Below are 23,084 nucleotides of genomic sequence, written 5' to 3' on the forward strand. Positions count from 1 at the left end.
AATACAAATAAAACATCTTTTTTTGAAAATAGCATGGTCCCGAGTTATCACTTCTTCATACAGACACAAACTCAATTTCATGCTCATTTTTGTGTTCTATTCCATATCTTATTACTGTTTTACATTTTCTGCATAGTTTTTCCCCTCTTTTAATTTTCTCAACTTTATTTGGATTATCTCATCTCAATTCAAAACATTATATTTATACTTTTGTCTGTCCTGTTTCAATTTCATATGATCTTTTCTCATTAAACAAATTTTCCCCTGTAGTTACTAATTGGAGTATGACACCTTTATATCTTTTAATTTTATTCATTCAACTCTTATTTAAGCTTCAATGTATACCTTTAAGATTATAACATTCAATATAATACATAACTTCCAATCGAATTCTGCTTGGTACATTCTTAAAATACACACTATATTCTTAAAAAAAGATGATATATGTAAATAAAGCACTCATTCCATTCCAATTCAATTCTATCATTAATATTCATTAGAATCTTAACATCTTTAACATTTCTTTTCAATTAAATATCATACTTCCTTGGGAACACTTATAAACTTTCCATAGTTAATTCTCCCCCCCCCCCATATTTCTCTTCACTTATATTTTATAAATCATTAATAATAATTAAAGTTCCCATCCTTTCCTAATTTAATTCTCTTATTCACTTTATTTCATTTATTTATTAACAAACATTCCACTAGATTATGATATTTTATCCATCATTTTAATCATATTTTCTAAAATTATTTCTATTTGTAATATAATAATACTGTCTTATGTACCTTTGTAGAATCCCTTTTACAATTAAGTTTTCACCCATTATCTCTAAACAGGCTTATACTTTCAATTCTTATACCTTTTCCCTGTTTCTCTATATCTTGTTTCTGTCCTTTATAACTTCTTTTCCTTTCCTTCTTCCCCCTCTTCTTCTCCTTCCCCTTTTTACCCCCTTGTCTCTCTACTTCTAATTCTCTCTTCTGTAATCCCCTCTTCTGTTGCTTTCTAATATTATACTTATTTTTCAAACTATTCTTTTTCTTTTTGGTTGTTTTTTCAAATCTTAAACTTTTCATTCTCTTTCCCCCCTTTCCTCCCCCCCCCCCCACATAAAATTACTTGATCATTAAAGATGGCTTCTTCTTTGTCCCAATCTTCTTGTTCTGCAAGCGTTTCTTGTTGTTTCTCATAGTTCCAGATCTCCATTTCTAAGAGTTGAAATACAAAGGCAAAAGAACCTCTCCCTTCTTGTGCATCTTCTTTGTACTTTTTAAGTTCCATTTTCAGTTCTTCTAAAAGTAGTGCCATTTTAAACACTTTTAAACAACCACCCGATTGATTTTAGTCATTTAAATGCAATAACCCAAAATCCAAAGATCACCAAGTAATCCAAATAATCCAAAGCTGTTTCTTCTTGCTTCTTTTTTTCCACTTTCTCTTCCTGGGGTTCTATTATTTTGTTGCCAAGTTTCAGTTAAAATGTATCTTTTAGGAATCTTGTTGAAGTTTTACTGTAAATTCCTTTTAGTTCCAGGCAGTCTCCTCCATTTTTCTAGATCCTGCCCTTTTATTCTTTTTCTCTCCTTTCCTGCTTTTAAAAGATTTTAAGTATCCAGAAATCTTTATTATCCCTTTGACATTTTATTTTCAGTTTTAATGCCTATTGATGTCAAAGTGGATTTTTTTTTTCAATTTCTTGCTTAAGTCTCTTAGCTGTCAGTATAGGGAAGGGAAGAAAAAAAAAAGCCAAATCCTTTCCCTTCCCTCTCTCCTTCGCCGCTTCAAAATCTTCTTTGGGAACAATGTTATTTTTTTTATAGTTTAAATTCCAGGGTACCTTACGTTGTTGCTTTTGCAGTTTAACTTGGTCAGCCAAAACTTTCTCTTCTTATCTTCCTCCTGCACATTCTTTTCTGGTCGAGTTCTTCTTTGAGGTGGCCATTTCTGACCACCGCTGCGACCGCCTTCGGGAAAGGGAGTAATGGCCAGCTGAGGAGGAGAGATGCGGTTCTCCTCAACCCTGCTGGCAGTCTCCCCCCTCTTCACCACCTCTATGGGGTGGCTTAGCCCCGAAACCAGCCGGCTCGGGGCACTCCGGCGGTGAGCACGGATCGAAAACGTGCACGATCACGGTTTCGGTCTGTCAGCGAAGGAACTCAAACTGGAAGTCCAGCCTGCAATACTGCATTCTAACCACTGAGTCACCATGGCTTTTTTAGCTGATGACTAATAGATTTAGTCATCTTCCCCCTTGTGAGCTGGCAACGGAAAGCAAACTTTTCTTTCAGTTTTGGTTATACTGAAAGATTATGTCAATGAAGGCTTCTACTTCTGAAACACAAACCGCCCAGAGACATGTTATGTGAGATGGGTGACTATATAAATATGATTTAAATAAATAAGTACCATTTTCTAGTTTTACTCTCTGGTAATGATGGAGGAATGCAGGAAGAATCAGCCCATATGTTACAGCTGAACCTTAGAATTTTCATGGCCTTATAAGAAAAAATTTCCAAAGTTGCTGGTTTTCTGAAATATGCTGCTACATTAATGTCCTATACTGTGTCCATACAAAACCAATGTTTGCTTTTTAAGGCAAAAGGCCAACATTTAAATAAAATAAGTAGTAACAGTGCATATCCATGATCTCTGGAGGATTTATATATTTGTAAGATTTTATTTAACGAACAGTGGCTTGATAATGGTTTCAGATATAATATTTTCTCCCCAACTTATGGACTGCTTATAAGTGTTATCCTGTTTACTACAATTAGAATTTGTGTGCAATTAGAAGATACGTTGACTATTTTGTGGCAGTTCATCAACATGGCCTCAAGTCCTCCATTGCACAAAATCCATTCTGTAATTATCAGAAAAGAGTCAAACTATTTGGGAATAGTCAAAATGCCAGTTTCTTTTAAAAAACATCAGAAGTGAATTTTGATATTTGCAGAAATGGAAGGAAATGTCACTTTAACTAACTGTGTGCCTGCCCAACTCTTTCTTTTTTCTTGTTTCCCTAATGCCTCTTAATTCAGCACTGCTTGGTTTGTTAAAACATAGTTTCCTATGATATGCAAACTCTGGGATGAAACCAATTGCCTGGCTTGGATGACACCTATGAAATTGTTATGTAATTGCAAAGGAAATACACAATTTAAGTAAAGTCAAGGTAGTTAGAAGAGGAGAAGCAAGAGCTTGTAGTACAGGGCTTAATCCTGTTTATTCCTGTTGGACAACTAAGGTTTATTGATTTGGGAATTAAGGCTGGATCAGAAGTCGGTGTGTTTGTGTAGATATAGAAGCTATATGACTAATTTATAGTGTTCCTTAGAGAAAAGGTAGAAAACAGATATAATAAATAAATAAACAGTAGAATCAGGAACTCGCCTCCGAGCAGCAAAACCTAAATAAAAGGGCAACCAAAACTAATTTCAACAAAAGATTGAGAGATGGATTTTTAACAAGCCAAAAGGAAAGACAAGTTATAACACAAAAATTAAAATGGATATTGGAGCTGAATGACACTGGAAGTTTCACAAGAGCTATACAAAAACATTATTGGTATAATTTTTGTGAGGCTGCCGTGTTTGGAAATTGACCTTTTAAAGGCTTTGTTTTGTGCATTTTAATTGTGCAACTATGCTGTGGAATTGCATTAACTTTTTGTTTTCATTAGGCAGTATATGTGCTCATTCTTACTAACGAGTCCTAAAAATAAATACCACTTAAATCAATCTTTTAATGAAGTTAACACAGCACACATAAACGCGCACACACATCGACTTTCCAAAGATTGAGAAGGGGAGAAGACTCTCATAGAATTTAATAAAGACATAAACATTAGCACATGGCTCTTATTAGTGCTGGAAAATGTTCACATTAAAATATTGCATGCATTGACACAATAGTCTTTGAAAAGAAACTTCAGTTAATTTTAAAAAGTTTCTGTGCCTCTGACTGATATTTTTATTGTATAAACATGTTCATATTGTGTAACTTTCTCAGCTGTATGCCAGATCACATCCTCATGGCTGAACCTCAGTTTATTTTCCATTTGCTATAAAGTCTGCCTACCAGAAGCATTGTTTTAATCTGTTATGGCTACAGGAACAATTTATTATTTCAAACACCATAAATGAAACATTCATGGAAAAGCTATTAATGTGTATTTTCCAACTGCTAAATTTGAAAAGGGTGTTCCTTTTAAGTATCACAGGAAAAATGATTTTCATTACAAAACAAGTTTCGCATTTCAAAAGTACTTAGGGCTGTCATCAGTGACTTAGATCTTCATGAATTGAATGGCCAACATAGGCTTGTCCAAATTGGAGTGTGTCCTTTTTATTCATAAGTACACATATTCAATCTGGTTTTCTGAGTTAGACGAGATGATGAAGGTACCGTAGTTCTGTTGTCATAGACATATTGCATTCTGGAGAATTGAATCCCACAAGAACATTTTGAATATATCTAGTTTGGAACTTCTTTATATGGATTGTGATTCCATGATATTTAAATTCCATGGTATTTAAAAGGAGTGGAGTAAGACTCTTTTTTAATTTAAGAACCTTCATTAAATCCTGCTACTTAAAGGGAAAAATAGCTTTTTTTCAGTTTTGGGCAAGGTGTTAGAGCATCTGATGCCAACTCATCACCATTTGTTTTTCAATGAAGTTCGTTACTGAAATTTAAGCTTGGGAATGGGACAGGTAGTTTTTGTTTCCTTGAGTTTTTTTTTAAAATTATTTATTTATTTGTATTCTGTCTTTATTACTTTTACAAATAACTCAAAGTGGTGAACATAATCAACACACTTTCCTCCTTCTATTTTCCCCACAACAACAACCCTGTGAGGTGGGTTGGGCTTTCTTCTGAACTATTTTGCCTTGGATGGAATTTAGAAACATTGCTTTCTTATGGTTCAAATGCTACTTGAATGTATGACTTCTGAAGGACACACTAAGAGAGGCGTGTTCCATGTGTGGCTAATGAATGGGCTGTTCCTTAGGGCTGCAATTTGTCTCTATGTTACGTAGTATATTTATTTATTAGATTTTATCCCACCTTTATTATTTTATAAGCATTCAAGATGACAGACATACACAATATTCCTCCTCTTCTTATTTTCTTCACAACAACAACCCTGTTGGGTGGGTTGGGCTGAGAGAGTGACTGGCCTAATGTTAGTCCGGTTTTTGTGCTTAAAGCAAGACTAGAACTCACTGTCTCCTAGTTTCTGGGCCAGTATCTTTACCATTGCAACAACTGGCTCTATGGAAGAATAGAGTTTAGAGGGTCTGTATCACCACTATATAGGGATGCGGTGGCTCAGTGGCTAAGATGCTTAGTTTGTCAGTCAGAAAGGTCGGCAGATCGGCGGTTCAAATCCCTAGCACTGTGCAATGGGTTGAGCTCCCGTTACTTGTCCCAGTTTCTGCCAACCTAGCAGTTCAAAAGCATGTAAAAATGCAAGTAGAAAAATAGGGACCACTTTGGTGGGAAGGAAACAGCATTGCACGCACCTTCTGCATTTAGTCATGCCGGCAACATGACCATGGAGAAGTCTTTGGACAGCGCTGGCTCTTCAGCTTTGTAACAGAGATGAGCACTGCCCCCTAGAGCCGGAAACGACTAGTGCGTATGTGCGAGGAGAACCTTTACTTTTACTTTATCACCACTATGCTAATGATTCCACACAATATGTGGCAATTGTATCTAAAATAAAGAAAAATACTCTATTCAAGTTCTAAATTGGTGTTTAATGTGAATAATAGATTATATAAGAGTTTTTAAAGCAAAACAGGTCAAGCTGCAGACTTGGAAGCCCAGGTTCACAAAAAAAATTTCAATGAATATCTCTTCCACTGTAATCAGGAGCCATTAAAACTATAGTCTAGGTGCTACTTCACAGTTGGTGTTACTAAGATGTATGATATAAGCCTATAATTCCTTTACTAATTTAATGCTGTATTAGTCTTTTTATCTTAACTATATTTAAGCATCACCAAGCTCATTGCCATCTATTAAACAGAGCTTAGTGATGCTGTTTGGCAGGACCTCATTAATAAAAATAATGATTTAATTAAACTTGACCAAGTTTAATAATACTTTTAAAAATCTCACCTATTTATTTATGATTAATTTATGATAATCTTTTCATTAAGTCTTAGTGTCAACAGACTCAGCGCTTCAAGTGTTATATCTGATATTTAAAAAGTAGCATCTGCGCTGGCTATGCTTGTTTTTATTTATTTTTCTTTTCATTTCAATCTTTTTCCATGTTATTTTATATTATTTAAAAGTAGTCAACAACAGTGGTGGTATTCAATTTTTTTTTACTACCGGTTCTGTGGGCATGGCTTGGTGGGCGTGGCAGGGGAAGGATACTGTAAAATCTCCAGTCAGAGGTTGGATTTGCTGGTTCTCCGAACTACTCAAAATTTCCACTACTGGTTCTCTAGAATGGGTCAGAACTTGCTGAATACCACCTCCGGTCAACAAAAAAAAAAAAAGATTATTTCATTATGTGGGTTTTGAATTAATTATCGCTTTGTTATATTAACCTAATTCACTGGATTAGTCCAAAAGGTTGTTGTTGTTGTTATATTGAATAAACAAATACAGGAAGCCCTCATTTAGGGATCATGATTGGGACTCGCAACTTGATCGTTAAGCGAAGTGCTTGCTAAATGAAACTGTAATTGTGCTTTTGATCTCATTTCAGCTTTCCTTTAATTACAGACTCGCAAAGGTTGTAAATGTGAGGATTGGGATCAAAGTTACTTTTTTCATTACTGTTTTGAGAACAATTGCTAAATGAGGCAATTATTAAATAAGGACTACTTGCATGTCCCCTGTCAATCTTTTTTTTTTTTTTTGCAGATAATCTTAACAGCCTATCTTCGTACTTGCAGAAAGATGCATATTTATCAGGGGGGGGGGGGAAAGCTGTCCTTTTAATAGAATTTGAGGCCACTTGGCATAACATAGTACTTATATGATGTGTGACTTAAAACAACTGCTTTTGCCTGGGCTAATTGCCCATCTCCCTGATTTTTTTTTCCTTTAAAAGTGTGCAATCACCCCTTTTGCTGTGGAGTACACACACCCCTCCAGTGATGGTATTCAGTTCGGCCCGCCTGCCCAGGCTCCCATACTCACCTTTATCCTCTGAATTTGAAGCGCAGCTGCTTTGTGGGGCGCAGAAGAGTGTCGCGTGGCAACTGCTGAAGTGACCGGGATTGTGCAGGCTTGCAGGAGGTGAGTTAGAATGCCTCTGCGCCTGCGCAAATGCCTCTGTGCCTGCACAAAGTGTGCATTTGGCGCGCGTGCAAAGTGTGTGCACAAAGTGCGCCCACCAAGCCACACCTACCGAACTGGTGGTAAAAATATTTGAATCCCACCACTGACCCCCCTCCCCACCTTTTCCATGAAGCAATTCCCATGTCATTGAAGCAAATTGTTGCGGGAGCTGTTGTTCCATTTCTACCTCTAGTGGCACCTGTGGTTTGATTAGAACCCTGGCAGTGCAGTGGTTGGAATGCCGTATTGCAGAATCATTCTGCTGACTGCCAGGAGGTCGATCCTGAGCAGCTCAAGGTTGACTTAGCCTTCCATCCTTCCGAGGTGGGTAAAATGAGGACCCAGATTGTTGGGGGCAATAGGCTGATTCTGTAAACTTCTCAGAGAGCGCTGTAAAGCACTGTGAAGCGGTATATAAATCTAAGTGCTATTGCTATTGCTTGATGGCAAATGGGCTTCAAATGCTTCTTTCCTACTTTGAAACTGAACACTCAATAATCGTGGGTCTCCGGCCAACCTTTTTAGAGATTGGGCTGATTCAGTTTGTGGAGTGAAGTCCTGATGTCTCCCTATGTTACCATGATGTGAACGGTACCTGAATTAATAATACTGAATCAAATGCAAAGTCAACCTTTTCCTTCTTGGTCCCTAGGGTAAACTTCAACTGGCTTTTTTACAGGCATGCCTAGTGGCTGGCAAAAAGGGGAGAGGAAAACATGTTGCAATAAATGCATGGCCTGATGTAAAACTGGCCACTAGAGGTTCTTAATATGGAAAGAATAGATTTAGGATTGATGATTTTGGAGACTTACTTGTAGACTATTGCTAGTCAATGTAAGGAAATATGGGGAGAGATGCGGAGTCCAGGTTCGGGCATGATGAAGGATAACTGATCTATTTAATGAAGCATACTCAATGACAGATTAAAATAATAGTAATTTGCCTGGGATGGTATAAGGATTCCTGTCTTGGCCAGGGAGTTGGACTAGATCTCCAAGGTCTCTTCCAGCCCTATGATTCTATGAATTAGGCTTGTAAGGCAAGAGAAACCATCTATGAATTCTTCATTTGGTGTGAGATGTGGTTTATAAGTGAATTTTCAATGAAATAAAAAACAAGTTTCCCTTAAGGCAGGTAAGAAAATGTAAAAATGCTATTAAGCTCACTTTCAAAAGCAGATGTATTTCTTCTATGTTTTCTCTTCAGTGTCATGAATAGAAGGTATTGTTGAAGATTGTGCCACTCAAATATGCTTAGTTTCAGCAAAGGTATTGTATCATATTTCTAGACCAGGATATTATATACTTCTTTTCTACAGTCTTTATGAATCTTTAGATTGAAACTGATATTTTAAGATTTCCACAGAAGATAATGTTTAAAGGACTTGCAATCTTTTCTAAAATATAAATCAGTATCATTAAAAGCAAGAAGCATATGGACAATTCAGGGATATTTACTTTTACTGAATGTAAAAGATTCTTCTTTTATGAACTGATGCTATAAATATAAGTCACAATTAACACGGTTGTTTGGTATGAGCAATTCCAAATAGTGACATCAGTGGGCCTTTCCAGATGTTAAGAGAATTGTGTGTGTGTGTGTGTGTGCGCGTGCTCGCCCCGAGGCCGCTTCCACCGGCCGATCGAAGTGGCTGGTGACTGCATTTGGGGAGCTTCCATCGCCCGAAAGAGACTGCCTAAAGGCGAGGGGACACGGGCAGCCACGCCATGCCCTGAAGCAGCTGGGGACTCTGCCTTCAGGGAGCTTTCGTCGGCCGATAGAAGCAGCCTCGCGGTGAGGTACGTGCGTATGGGCTGCTCTAGGTGGGGGAGGAAATTAAGTCACCCCCAAAAAGACAGCCTAGCCGTTTTTTCAGGGGTCAAAAAAAAATAAGGCCCGGCCTTATTTTGTGAGAAACACGGTAATAGCTGTTAATGTATCCTCATATATGTATCCTATTATGATTCATGTTGATTGCTTTTATTTAGTATCCTATGACTATCCCTGAATGTTGTATCTTATTAATGATGATTGTTATTTTTTATTATGATCATAATTCATCACTTGTTGCTTGCATGTACATTGAGATTCTATCCTATCCTATCCTATCCTATCCTCCCCTCCCCTCCCCTCCCCTATCCTATTCTATTCTATTCTATTCTATTCTATCCTATCCTATTCTGATTAGTAAAGAGAGAATTTTGTTCAAAAGCTTGGACAGTTGTTTCTGCTTCCCATGTAGCACATGTGTCTGATGGTTTCAGTCACACTACAAAAAGCAAGGTACTGCTAAGAGCAAAATTTGGAAAGCAGAAACGGCTTTTGTTCTTGGTTACTTCAGTGCTACGATTTCCACTCTCCGGTCTGTTCAAAACAGTTTGAAGCTCAGCCATTATCATCTTCAATTCTGCCAACCTTGAAATAAAGAGCATGTGTGGAGAATATCACAAACCAATTACTGGTCTCTCTAAGGATCTTGGAATAACAAAAATCCCTTAGAGCCCACTCACCCCAAATAGAAAAAAAAAAAGAGGCAACAATCCCCTCCGAATCTATGTTTTTATTTATGCTGTTACTGTTTGTCTGGTCACTTGCATAAAAATGATGAGTGATTTCTTAAGAGCAGGAGATACAAATCACCAAGCTACCTTCTCAAGTGGCTGTAAAGACTCACCAGCTGTGATAATGAAAAATAGCACATCAATATTTTTGCAACTAGGCACCTTTGTAAATGTGATGGCTGGAGAGAGGCAGGGAAAGAAATGGGTACTAAATAAGCAGAACACTGAAGCTCAGTGGTGGGAACTCCAGGAGGTGGGAGGCAGAGTGAAACTATAGTTCACATGAATAACAGACCACCCACAATCTCTGTGGTACTGCAGCACTACAAAAAATACTCTTTAAATCAGTGGAGCTGGAAAAAAAAAGATTCACCAATATCATATGACTCTACTGGTCCAGAGCGATTCCAAACTAGCATATAACCCTTATATTTAAGTGCCAATGGTCAGGGATGGATGGGAATTTAGTAATGATTGCCTTAAGGAAGGACTGACACAATGAGTGACTGACACAATGAGATCTGATGACCCAAGAATATAAAGCATAGCATAGCATAGCATTTTAGGCTTATATACCATCCCATAGCACTTTATAGCAGTGGTCGCCAACCAGTGGGCTGGGGACCACTGATGGTCCGTGAGAAAATTTTGGTGATCTGCAGAGAAATGTCACCTCCACAGCAATTAATCCAGGCTGCGCGGGAACACAAGACTTACGTTGCTTGCATTGCGAACAACACGAGGTAGTGAGGGGAGAGGGATAAGGGTGGAGGAGGGGGACTTGCCCCACTCTCCCCACTGGCCTGGCCACTGGGCTGCCTCTTTCTGCTGCTGCTTCTGCTTTTGGCTGCATGCAAGGAAAGCAGCAAAAGTCTTTCTTTCTCTCCCCCAGACTCCGCCAGAAACGAATCTTTGGGACCCTGCAAGGCATCCTGCTCCAAGAGGCTGCACCAGCAAAGACTCATTTCAGGCAGAGTTTGGGGGAGAGAAAGAAAGACTTTTGCTGTTTCTGCTGCTTTCCTTGCATGAAAAGTCTTTCTCTTTCTCTCTCTCTCTCCCCCTGAGAACGGAGCTGGAGACGGTATCCTGTGATCCCAAATAAGAATGATCGATTGGTAGGAAAACAGGGTGGAGAATTTTCCTGCAGACTTTTTGGGGGATTTTCCCAGGGTCTCTGGTCCGCAGGATTTAAAATTATGAGTTTGGTGGTCCCTGAGATCCAAAAGGTTGGCAACCCCTGCTTTATAGCACTCTCTGGGTGGTTTACATTGTTGGAGCATTATTTGCATATTGCCCCAACAATCTGGGTACTTATTTTACCAGCCTCAGAAGAATGGAAGGCTGAGTCAGCCTTGAGCCCCATCAAGATCAAACTCCACACTGTGGGCAAAGTTTCCCTTCAATACTGCACTTTAACCACTGTACCTCCAGGGCTTCTCTATGTGCACACAAAGCTATTTTTGCTCAGCTAGATCATATCACAATATTTTTATTTATTTAATAATATATAATCAAAGTTTCCTCTCAAAAACTTCCCAAGTGGGTGTCAGATTAACCTTTCTGTGGTGTTTACTAGATACCATATTGTATATGATGTTTTAATTAAAAAAAAACAACAATTACATGAGAAGCTTTCAGGGTGCACAGAAATATACAAGCCACTATCATCAGCCTTATTAAAAAAATGTTTGAGGCATTCTTAGGAAATAAATTATTTTTAAAAATAATAAAGATGGGGCACAAACAATCAAAGATGGGTAGCATCCTTGTTTGTTTGTGCCCCACCTTAATTATAGCATAGTTCTTTATCTGGAAGTGTGATCTTCTTGCAAGAAAAATTATGTGCATGTAAGAATTGAGTAAATCATGAGAAATACGCATGTAAGTTGAACATAGAGGGAATGGGGAAATTCAGAAATATGTGGCGTAAAACAAGACAAAAAAGCATCAAGAATGAATGTCTTCTAAGTGAATATGGCATATGGCTATGAGCAGTACAAAAGAATTACAAACCAAGTCTGCTTTGGTCATATAGAATTAATGAAGATTAAATTGCAACATATAAGACATATAAACATGTTTAAGTCAGTGTTGACTACAGGTGGACCGCTTGAACTAGTCCCTACAGGTTCCTTGGCAAGATTTTAAGAAGTGCTTTGCCATTGCCTGCTCCTTTTATGGGCTGGGAGAGAGTGACTGGCCCAAGATCACCTAGCTGGCTTTATGAGGCAGAACTACAACTCTGGTCTCCAGGTTTCTAGCCTGCTGCTCTCATTTCTGTACCAAATTGCCTCTCTGCCAAATATGAGGGAAGTGTGAATAAATCAAGAGGAAGAAACCCCAAAAATTGTGGTTTAGAATATCAAAAAGAGAGGTGAGAAATCCTGCTCAGATCCACATATGGATTTTTCATTTAAAATTATTTTACAATTAAATTCATTCTCATGGTTCAGTATTGAATATTGTAATCTTGCCCCCTAGTAGCTGCACCGAAAGGGAAGGAGAAAGATGGAAGCAATTAAGACTAAGATACCTGTGAGGCTCTGGGGTACCAAGAAGAACATTCCAGAGGTTAAGGGATGGGTGTATATATAGGAACATCTGGGCTCCAGAACATACATTTTATGTTTCAAGAATGAGCCAGAAGATAGTGAACCTTGTCTCTATTCCAAAATACCTCTGAAAGAAATTTGAGCTGGAAATTCTTCCCACCATTACCAAACAAACCTAATCAAACATTTAAGATATGTAATAATGAATGCTAGCAATGATAATCAACACCCAGATCTTGTTTTTTAGTTTCATTGCATTTGAGAATGTCAAAATTCATGTGAAGTGTGAGATATCTCAAATGCCATATTCATTCACTATAGCTTATGCAAAGTGTAGTTGGTGGTGCTTAAAAGTCCTTCTCATTGTGTGGTTACCAGCACAGCTATTAAAATCTTTGTGTCAGAAAGCCAGAATCATCTGTTACACACACACATATATACACACACACATACACAAATCTGCTTGTGCTCTTGACTTACGCTCCTTTTTTTTTTACTAGGACGTGAAAACAGATTTGAGTTTCTTGCCTACAACCAGCTGCCTGTATACTATATCTGTTGCAGAAATTGTCTACTGGCATATAATTTCTCTCTCAAGTCTTCTGACTAAGCAGACTGCCCTTTCTTGGTTACAGATGGCTTTCCTGTCATGTACTCCCTGTAGCCTAATGGCAGCTATGTGCCAGACCTGCTGCTCTACAAATGTTCTCCTTTTGGAGCACCCGGCTAATATTTTCGAAAGCATCACTGAGAGTGTTAAAAGGCTGTTTTTTTCAGAGTTAAATGGAATGGTGGAGTAGAATTGTTGAGTAAAATGTAAGGGAGCATAACCAGTGATAATAAGATAAAAGGCCAAATCAAATGTAGGCCTAATATTGAGAGAATTTTTGCACTTGGAGTTTTATGAAGGCATCAAAGTAATTTTCCAAGAAATCTGTCATCATCTCACTTTAGGACAAATGGACTCTAGCCAAGGAATGATTGCCAGTCGCATTGGCAAAGGCAAACATGCCAAGTATTTTGTCAGAGAACAAAACTGAGAGATTTAAAGTCTATTCTCTCTTCATTTCACATTGATATTTAGTATTCTTAGTGTTTTATTTCATTATTTTCTAAATAAATTCTTTCCAAATTTTCTTTTCTAGGTTTACATCATTTATATGCTTGTATATGACTTGATTCTTTTTTTTCCTGGCATCTGGATTTTATTACACACACATACATATTCCTTAGGTTTGCAGTATTTCTTCTAAATGTCAAAATAGTCCTCAATGACATAATCACCTCAAGTGAGGTCTAGTTAATTTAGCTTCATTTCTCAGCAGCTGAAAAAGCCTACTTTATCTCATTTATATTCTTGAAAAATAATAATATATTCTACAATGATTCCTTTAATACCATCAAACAAGAACATCTGCCTATCTCAGGTCTTTGGGAAGGGCTTGATATGTGGATAAAAATGCCAAATCCAGTTTAAACATCTAACTGACTGTACAGTGAGTCATAATAACAATAATTCAAAGCCTGCAAATAGAAACAGAGTGTGACAAAATAAAGCAAAGATGTACCAATCCTAATAGGTGCCTTGGGTGCAATCCTAAAACAATTGTAGCTTCATTTAAACACCATGGGCATTGGCAGAATGACTATTGGTCAATTGCAAAAGGCAGCTTTACTTGGAACAGCTTACACGCTGCGATGATACCTTTAACACTAAAACACTACATCTGCCTATCCCAGATCCTTGGGAAGGACTGAATAAGTGAATAAAAATGTCAAATCTAATCTAAGCATTTGGCTGCAATGAACCATAATAATAATAACAATAGCCTGAAAGGTACTGTGAATTAAATTACTCGAGAAGTTCTAATTTCTTGTATGTAATGGAGAGTATAATGTAAATCTCTATCAGGCAGCTTTAATCTTTACCATTTGAAATTTTAACCAGAGTCTATCCAGTGTGCTCATTTCTGTTAAAGAGAGTTATTTTAAGAATATAATGAGAGCGTGACAATTTTTACTAATTATAGTGAGAGGCTGGAATATATTTAACTTCTGCCTTGGAAGATGCTTGTTAATAGTCATTTGTCAATCATTTTTAACTCGTGACCTTGCAATGTGCAGTGTGCTTTAGAAACAATGTTAAAATGTAAGGAAATGATAAATTTCTAAACACAGCTGAACAGTTTCTTAAAAATATGAAATATGGACATGTTGTCTTTGAGGTACAAGATTATTTGTAAGATGCCCTTGAGCATGATTAACAGTGTATAGCAAGCAGCTCTTGAGCAGCAAACCAAGATGTGAACAGCAATAACAAAAAAAACAAACCCATTCTGGTCTATCAAAAGGAAGAACAATACCAGTAATATAAAACAAGTTAATTGAGACTGCTGGCCTCTGCTAGACAAAAATAAAAAAAAACTGGCTTTCAGCAGGAGCTGACATGATCCAAAATGAATGAAACACAATCCATTAGAATAGGTCCCGCGTATATACACGCACCTATATCCACACTGTTGGTAAGGAAAGGGAGGACAATGCAGGTATATAGAGTCACCAGACTGAATGTGCAAATAGAGTTAGCATCACTCAAAGTTCATATCATAAGCCACACACAAAGCAATATAAATGAAGGATATATTTCAAAATACAGGCAAAAACAGAGTCGACAATCTCAGATTCGCATCTGTGCAATCCCACACAGCGCCGGAATCAACAGTTGAGTGCAAATAGAAAAAAACGCAGTGTGAAGAAGATCTTGTTATTTGTGACCGTTCCATCCTGTATGACCATCCAAGCTGAAGGCAATGCTGCCGCTGAGTTAGCAGCCAAACATTATTGCCGTTTTCTTCTCTTTCTAAAATAACATAAGTGAAATCAACATCTATAACATGATCGTCCTTTGGCCAGTCATAGTATGTAAACAGAGACGTTTGAGGTATTTTCATGCTTAAATATACTTTCTCTAACCAGCCCATCAGTTATTTCTATTAGATTTTCTGATCTGTTATCATTGCATTTATTTTATTTTAAAATTAATTCCCTCCAGCTTTTGACCAATATGACAATCTTGTGAGATGTTAGGTTGAGAAACCTTAAGAACTTGCATGATTGATACACTTTGTCAACCAAAGCAATATTGATGGCCCTTTTCCCCATATTTATTTTTGGAATTCACAGGTGGAGGTGGGATGCCATTCAGGCTGAGTTCAAAAGGATGTTTTCTCTACTGATGGTTACTGATTATGCATTTTACCTGGTGCTGGAAAAGTTCTTTATTAATCTAACTGCATCTTAGATATAGGATGTTTATCCATAATTTAATTTAGCTGTATGTTTCTTCTCTCTGCTTGTCTTGTGAATTTATACTTTTATTAGCCATTCTTGGGAGAAAATTGAATTGGAAAAGGCAAATTCTGTTTGTTAAAGGGGAAATGTAAATACTATTTAGGAAGCTTGAAATGCTGAGTTAAACCTAGGACATCATGGTCTAAGTCCAAGAGTCTAACTCTGATAGTTATGGCAATAATCTTGGCTTAAAGTCCATTTATGATTAATAGATTGCAGTTAATATTAGGTCTTTGACTGCAAGATTGCTTCCAGAGAAAGGTTTCTAATGCTGACTGTCCTGTCTTTCCATTGAGTTCTATAGAAAATATGATACCATTAACCCCACTTACAAAATTCTAGAAATAAGCAAAACAGGTATGCTATAAAAATTCAGTCTGGAAAAACACATGATCTTTAGCCAAAGTGCTAAGCCACAAACTTTTAAACACATTTCACAATTGGCAATGATTTACGTTGAGATTGCTACATTGGCATACTACAATATGAATGTACTGTATAATATAGGCGTTCTAGGTAGGATGTAGCAGAGTAGGTAATGTATTCACAATATTTCCTCTTAATAAAGTGTTATTTATTTACATAAAGCTTTCCTGAAGATATTGTTCTTGCACTAAATTGTGCTGTGGAAAAAAGTATATTATTGTGTACTATTGTGTTGACATTGTGCAGAATTTATGTGTATGTAATAAAACATAACGCATTGAGAGATGGGTTAAAGTAAAAAAAAAATCATTGACACTTGTCAAATGACATTGCCTTGCAGTACTGTCCTCTTTATTCTAGTAAGGTTCATATTTAGATGAAGCATTTTTCAATTTATGTGGGAAGATTACAGTCAGAGCAGATGGTTTTTAAAATTCTTTCTGTTTCCTGATAGGCTTTATTAATACATAGTACATTAACATCCTTCATTGCTTACTAGCAGCATTTTACTGTATGTCATTAAATTTGTTCAGTTGCTTTGTTGAATAATTTTGAAGATGATCTTCAAGAGATAACGGTTTGAGTTGTCCTTTTTCAATATGGTACGTAGAATAGAATATACTCACAGGTTGAAACTCTAAATTTATTATAGAACTATGCTTATTTGGAACTTGACGTTTTGTAGAGTCCAAATCTGTTGTATGTTGGAGTAGTTGAGGAAATGTTCTCTTTACTTTCTCTTCTAGTATTGATCTCTTTCAGTAAGCTCCAGAAAAATGATACAAATAATAACAACTGAGAACAAATGATACAAATAATAAAAACCGAGAGCAACTAAGCTAGTAAGAATCTACATAAATGTTGGGATAAAAATATCTGATGTTGGATTGTCATATTAGATAGACTCAAGTTGACTTTTATCCAGAGCTTTATCTAAAGCTTAGTTTGTAGACATTAACTTATAGTTTTTAGTTCCATACCAAAATGTTATCAACCACCCATTTCTACAGACATTTTTTGTTAAATATCATATGTAAGGACACACTCAATAATTTATCAATCTACCATGCATCTTTATTTAGTTTTCCTAGTCACTTTTAGGATTTAATTTTTCTTTTTAAAAATAATTTTTATTAAAGTTTAGAAATACAAAGATTAAAAAACAAATAATAAAAATATAAAAAGAAAAAACTGAAGATATAAAAAATTATAAACAATAAAAAGAAAAAAATTAATAAAAAAGATGTATAAGGAAATAATTCCCACCTTCATCATATCAATTCCATACCATTTAATTAATTTATCATCTTTTATACAACAGTCAAAAATTTTCATACATGTCTTGTCTTAACTACAACAAATTTTAAAGATTCCTCATTCAGTCAGCAAAAGTTATTATGATTTACCAAAATAATTACATACATACATACCAGAGATGGTATTCAGCAGGTTCTGACCAGTTCTGGAGAACTGGTAGCGGAAATTTTGAGTAGTTTGGAGAACTGGCAAATACCACCTCTGACTGGAGATTTTACAGTATACTTCCCCTGCCATACAGTATACTTCCCACCAAGCTACGCCCACAGTATCGGTAGTAAAAAAAATTGAATCCCACCACTGATACATACATCTTGATTCTTGGCTTGTTCCATGGGGGCGCTCTTAAAAGTCAACACTTTAAGTGGTCCTGGGACATCCGGCTGCCTGCCCGGCACCCACCCTCCCGGAGCACGCTTTCTTCCTTTTCCTAGCGGACGTGCCTCTTCCAGCCTGGCCCGGCCAGCCAGCAGGTGGCCACATGTCCTGGGACTTCTTGCCCCCCCATCGCGAGATGCCTGCAGCTGCTGTGTGCTTTTTTCGGTGTGGCTGCTGGACTGCAGCCGCACTGAAAAAAGCATGCAGCAGCTGCAGACATCTCACGACAAGAGCAAGAAGCCCCAGGACATCTGCCCATCCACCTGCTGGCTGGCCGGGCCAGTGCATCCGCCGGGAGAAGGAAGAAAATGTGCTCCAGGAGGACAGGCTGGCGGGCAGATGTCCTGGGGCTGCTGCATATGCACACTGCATGTGCAGCAGCTCTGGGACATCCGCCCAAGCTGCACCATGGCTGCCATGTGGTAGGGAAAGCTAGGAGAGCCACCGGGACAAGTGAGCGACCAGGCGACCATGCGACTGGGTTGGGGATGTGGCCAGCCAGGGGTCGCCACCGGTTCAGCGACCCATGCCAAATCACTACTACTGGTTTGCCTGAGCCGGTGTGAACTGGTTGAATACCACCTCTGCCTGTGGGGGTTCAGGGCAGGCAAATAGAAGGTGCTATTTCTTTCCCTTGTCCTGATTGTATTAGGAAGGAAAAACAGTAGCAGGAACAGAGGAAAGTAACTTTCAAGGGTTTGGCAACTGAATCAATCCTTCTCAGATAAGGGCTACACAGCAATGCCAACACCTCATGCTGAATGGTGTGGGCTTCTAGTCGATCCTCCCTTCAGGTTGACATGTGGTATGGCTGGTGTATCAGCATCCTGCCAAGCCAGGACAGTGAAAGAAGCAATTTTCTCCTTACTTCTTTGGAACCAGACTGCACATTGCATGTTTTATTTTAAAAATGTCCATGATCAGCTGTTCCATTGTGCATATTTATTGTCTTGATTGTTTATGGAAATTCTTAAATATTACACCTCATGCATCTGCTTATAGGATGTTGTTTAACATCCAGGAATAATTCAACTGAGGGTTGCCTTTCTTTTGTGTTTCAGCTTGCAAAACAGTGATGCCGCAGAACTGACCACATTGATCGCAGTAAGTTAATTGTTCAATGTCTGACATTAAGATATATTTTTTTTACAAATATGATCCATATTGGAGCACTAGAGAATAGTGGGAATGATCCAGGGAAAGTTATATGTGCGAAAAATTGTGTAGCTTTATTTTTTTCTTCTGTTCAATCGTGTCCAATTTTCAGAGACTGCCTGGACTGCCTGCCCTGCAGTTTTGTTGACAAGGTTTTCAGAACTGGTTGCTATTGCCTTCTTCGTGGGGCTGAGAGAAGGTGATTGACCAGGGTCACCCAGATGGCTTTGTGCCTAACGTGGGACTAGAACTCACTGTCTTCCAGTTTCTAACCTGATCCTTTAATCACTACACCATACTGACTTTTGTGTAGCTATATATATTTGGAAAGGAGTAGATTGGGCAGATTTAGCCTACTATGTATTGGGCAGTTCCAGTGCTGTGAAGCTATTACTCAGAGGACTTTCTTTAGCTGAGTACATTCAATTTACAATAGTATGTGGGGATGACTTTGAGAGACAAGAAGGAGAGCAGCAGACTAGACAACGGTCAGATAAGACGCAGCTGAGCTTCAGAAGGATTGGAGGTGTGGCAGATGTCTCAGAAGGGGCTCTCCCTAGTTTCTAAGACTGTAAAGGTGGGGAGGGGGGAGATTACTTTCAGATTTGCAAAACTCTATGAATATAATCTTAAAATAAAGTTAGCGCTAGTACTTCTGGATGCTCCTCTTGGCCTAAGTTGCAAGATTGGATGCCCCTCTTGGTCTAACTTGCAAGACTGACCCAGTATTAATGAGAAGTAAATGCCATATTAAGGTTGCGTTGAAAATTGCACCAAGAGTCAATGTTGGGAGGATCAAATGGGGACAGTGAGTGCACAGAATTTGCTCTGCACTTCATAAGCTATCCTGCTTCCCTTAGATATAGACAAGGACACTGTTCTGTTTCCATGGCTGAAGTAAGCTTCATCTACTGGGTTGTTCAACTTCTTTATAAAGAACCATTTTGCCATTTGTTGCAAATAGCAAAATGTCATCGGCCTCTCAGGTAGGACTGCAGCAATTTTCAAATAGCAGTCCTTATTTTCTGTTTACTATTGTTACACAGGGAAATCATGCCCTAGATGCTGTTTGATATTATAATTATTATGGCTCATTTGCTGCACAGAACACACCATTTCCAGCCACTGGTACAAATTAGCAGAGCACTTTTTTATTTTCATTCGGAAGGCATACTGAAGTGAACGGTGAGAATAAAATTTAGAGCTGCCCTGGTTCTGACATTTAAAAAAAAAACCAAAATCAGGTTGGGTTTTATAATTGTAATTGCACTGCATGGAAGATAAACGAGTGAGGCATATTTCCTGATAAATCAAAATATCAGTAAGTTGAGATTTCCACATAAAGCTATTCTTTTAAGTTTGCACGCCGGGAAGCCCTTTGCTGAACCATAAATGATGTATTCAAGCATAATATATGGTTGGTTGGTTCCCTCTAGTGCCCATGGTTAGCTCCCATTGAACTGCTGTGTTTGCTTTGGTATATAATACACCTAAGTGTAGAAATAATTAGAAAAACAATAGTCTGTTCTCAGCCTTAGTAACGCCTAGTCCTTGATAGCATGTATTTATTGATTTCATTTTTGTGCTTTTAGACCATATATCATAAAAGTCTCTAGGCAATAAACAGAATGTCCAAAAGATCAGATAAACATACAGAAATGAACACATTCTTACATTTAAAATAGATTTTAAAAGTAGCATTTTGGCAAGTTTCAAAAATTCATTAAGTAATTAAAGATGGTGGCCAATTGACACAGTTGTTATTAAAGGTTTCTCAATGGCTAACACTTGAGGAAGTCTAGTTATTGTACTGGGAAGTGAATTTCAACCAGTCAGCTCTCCCCGGGAAACCAGACAGGAGGAGGCACAATTAGATGGACTAATTCTACTTTATTGTAAGGCTGGAACCCTGCCAAAGGCTGCATCAGTAGAATCTTGCAAGTCTGAAAGTACAGCTTCCCACTGCCATTTTTAGCTTCTTGATCCATTAGTGCAGGTCTTTCCTAAGTTTCTTTGTCTGACTTTTAAGCCACTTGGGACTCCTACTTCTCTTGTCTGATAGTTTCCTAGGTAGCATCTCTTCCCCTCGTTCTCCAAGGCCATCAGCATATTCTGTACATCAACTCCATTGGGTTGGCTCAGTGGTGGGATTCAAAAATGTTTACTACCGGCTCTGTGGGCGTGGCTTGATGGGTGTGCCATGCCTTGCTGGCCGTGGCAGGGGAAGGATACTGCAAAATCCCATTCCCTCCCCACCCCACTAACCTGCTTTCCAGCTCCATTCTCCTGTGCAGGGCAATAAAAGAAAACCCAGCCGATCAGCTGGGACTCAGGAGGCAGAGAATAGATGGGCGTGGGGCCAGTCAGAGGTGGTATTTGCCGGTTTTCTGAACTACTCAAAATGTCTGCGACCGGTTCTGCAGAACTGGTCAGAACCTGCTGAATACCACCTCTGGGCATCTCTGGGTTGGCTGCTTCTTGACAGAAACTTCTCCAATAATCTTACTGGGCAGAGAAAATCTTGAAGGATTCCTCAGGTGTCCTGGACCCAGGCTGTTTAGGACTTTGAAGTCTTGTTTTTCCCATGCCCTGGTTCAAAAATCAGCAAGTGGTGTCCAAATGTGTTATCCTTCCTTCAGTTCAAGCTCACATGTTATTTTACCTACCGTTTGCACAGTTTATTAAGATTTTTAGGGACTCCTGGCAGTCTTTGTGATTGCATTCAGAAAAATCTATAGTTTTGGATATTTAACTGCTCTCCCACGCTCCAGGGTATTTATAAATATTAAATAGCATCGATTCCAGCAGAGAAACTTAAGAGATGATGTGCCCACTGCCCAGCTTAGTTTCGTTTATTGTAAGAAAAAGTCTTCATTTGCTCCTCTGGTTGTATGTGTTTTTTTTTCTTGTTAAGCTAAATAAATATTAAACGTCTGTTTTAATTTGTATAACATTGTATTATAATATAATATCAGTGGAGTCTCTGTGGCGCAGTGGTTAGAGTGCAGTACTGCAAACTACTTCTGCAGCCAGCTGCCTACAATTTGGCAGTTCAAATCCCACCAGACTCAAGGCTGACTCAGCCTTCCATCCTTCTGAGGTGGGTAAAATGAGGACCCAAATTGTTGGAGGCAATATGCTGACTCTGTAAACTGCTTAGAAAGGGCTGAAAAGGACTGTGAAGCAGTATATAAATCTACCGTATATGCCGGCGTATAAGACGACCCGGCGTATAAGACGACCCCCAACATTTCCACTCAAAATATAGTTTGTTATATACTCGCCCCTCTTCCGCACGCCTTCCACTTTTGCACTTTTTTTTTTTTTTAGGCACTTTTGTCTACCGTGGAAAGCGAATCCCATGAAGCTGAAAGGGCAGCCAGCCTTCTCCCAGCTCCCAAGGAAGCGAGGCTCGCACCGCCCGGGCTCCGCTGAGGTATCCGGCTGGGGCTGTCAGGAGTTGTTACCGCTGGCGCGGCTCCGCGCGCTCCAGTCCGCGTTGCCTCGGGAATGGAAAGGCAAAAAGGAAGAGCCGCGGCGCGCTTTGCAATGGCAGCAGCGGCTCCTGGTTTTGCCGTTCCTTCCCGAGGCAACGCGGACTGGAGCCGCGAGCCGCGCCAGCGGTAACAACTCCTGACAGCCCCAGCCGGATACCTCAGCGGAGCCCGGGCGGTGCGAGCCTCATTTCCTTGGGAGCTGGGAGAAGGCTGGCTGCTCCTTCGCTTCACGGGATCGTTTCCACGGTGCAAAGTGCCTCAGCCGGGCAGCCGCAGTGCTTCCCAATTACTATTTGCCGGCGTATAAGGCGACCCGGCATATAAGGCGACCCCCAATTGGAGGCATCTTTTCAGGGCAAAAGTCATCTTATACGCCGGCAAATACGGTAAGTGCTATTGCTATAACAACATGCCTCTAGAAACATTTTGTTCTATTTCTTTTTTGCTGTTTTATTGTAACCTTACATTTCTTATGGCAGAATTTTTTTTGCTCACGCTAATGGAAAAAGAAAAGAAAAAAATTAAGTGGCTTGAA

General features: G+C 38.7%; 1 protein-coding gene across 16 annotated transcripts in view; it reads left to right on the forward strand.

The window, feature by feature from the left end:
• BAZ2B (bromodomain adjacent to zinc finger domain 2B) overlaps positions 1 to 23,084 on the forward strand; it is a 233,243-nt gene that overhangs the window by 40,666 nt on the left and 169,493 nt on the right. For 14 of the 16 annotated variants that reach the window (XM_087949919.1, XM_087949922.1, XM_087949910.1 and 11 more), the window contains one exon: positions 18,959 to 19,001. The exons of the other annotated variants lie outside the window; for them this stretch is intronic. The gene's annotated coding sequence lies outside the window, so the exon portion shown is untranslated. The remainder of the gene's footprint in view (positions 1 to 18,958; positions 19,002 to 23,084) is intronic. 16 annotated transcript variants of the gene reach the window in all.

The sequence above is a fragment of the Notechis scutatus genome, chromosome 1 (genome assembly GCF_049901735.1).
Source record: "Notechis scutatus isolate UNSWTSFEM ecotype Mainland chromosome 1, rNotScu1.2, whole genome shotgun sequence".
In the NCBI taxonomy this organism is placed as follows: domain Eukaryota; kingdom Metazoa; phylum Chordata; class Lepidosauria; order Squamata; family Elapidae; genus Notechis; species Notechis scutatus.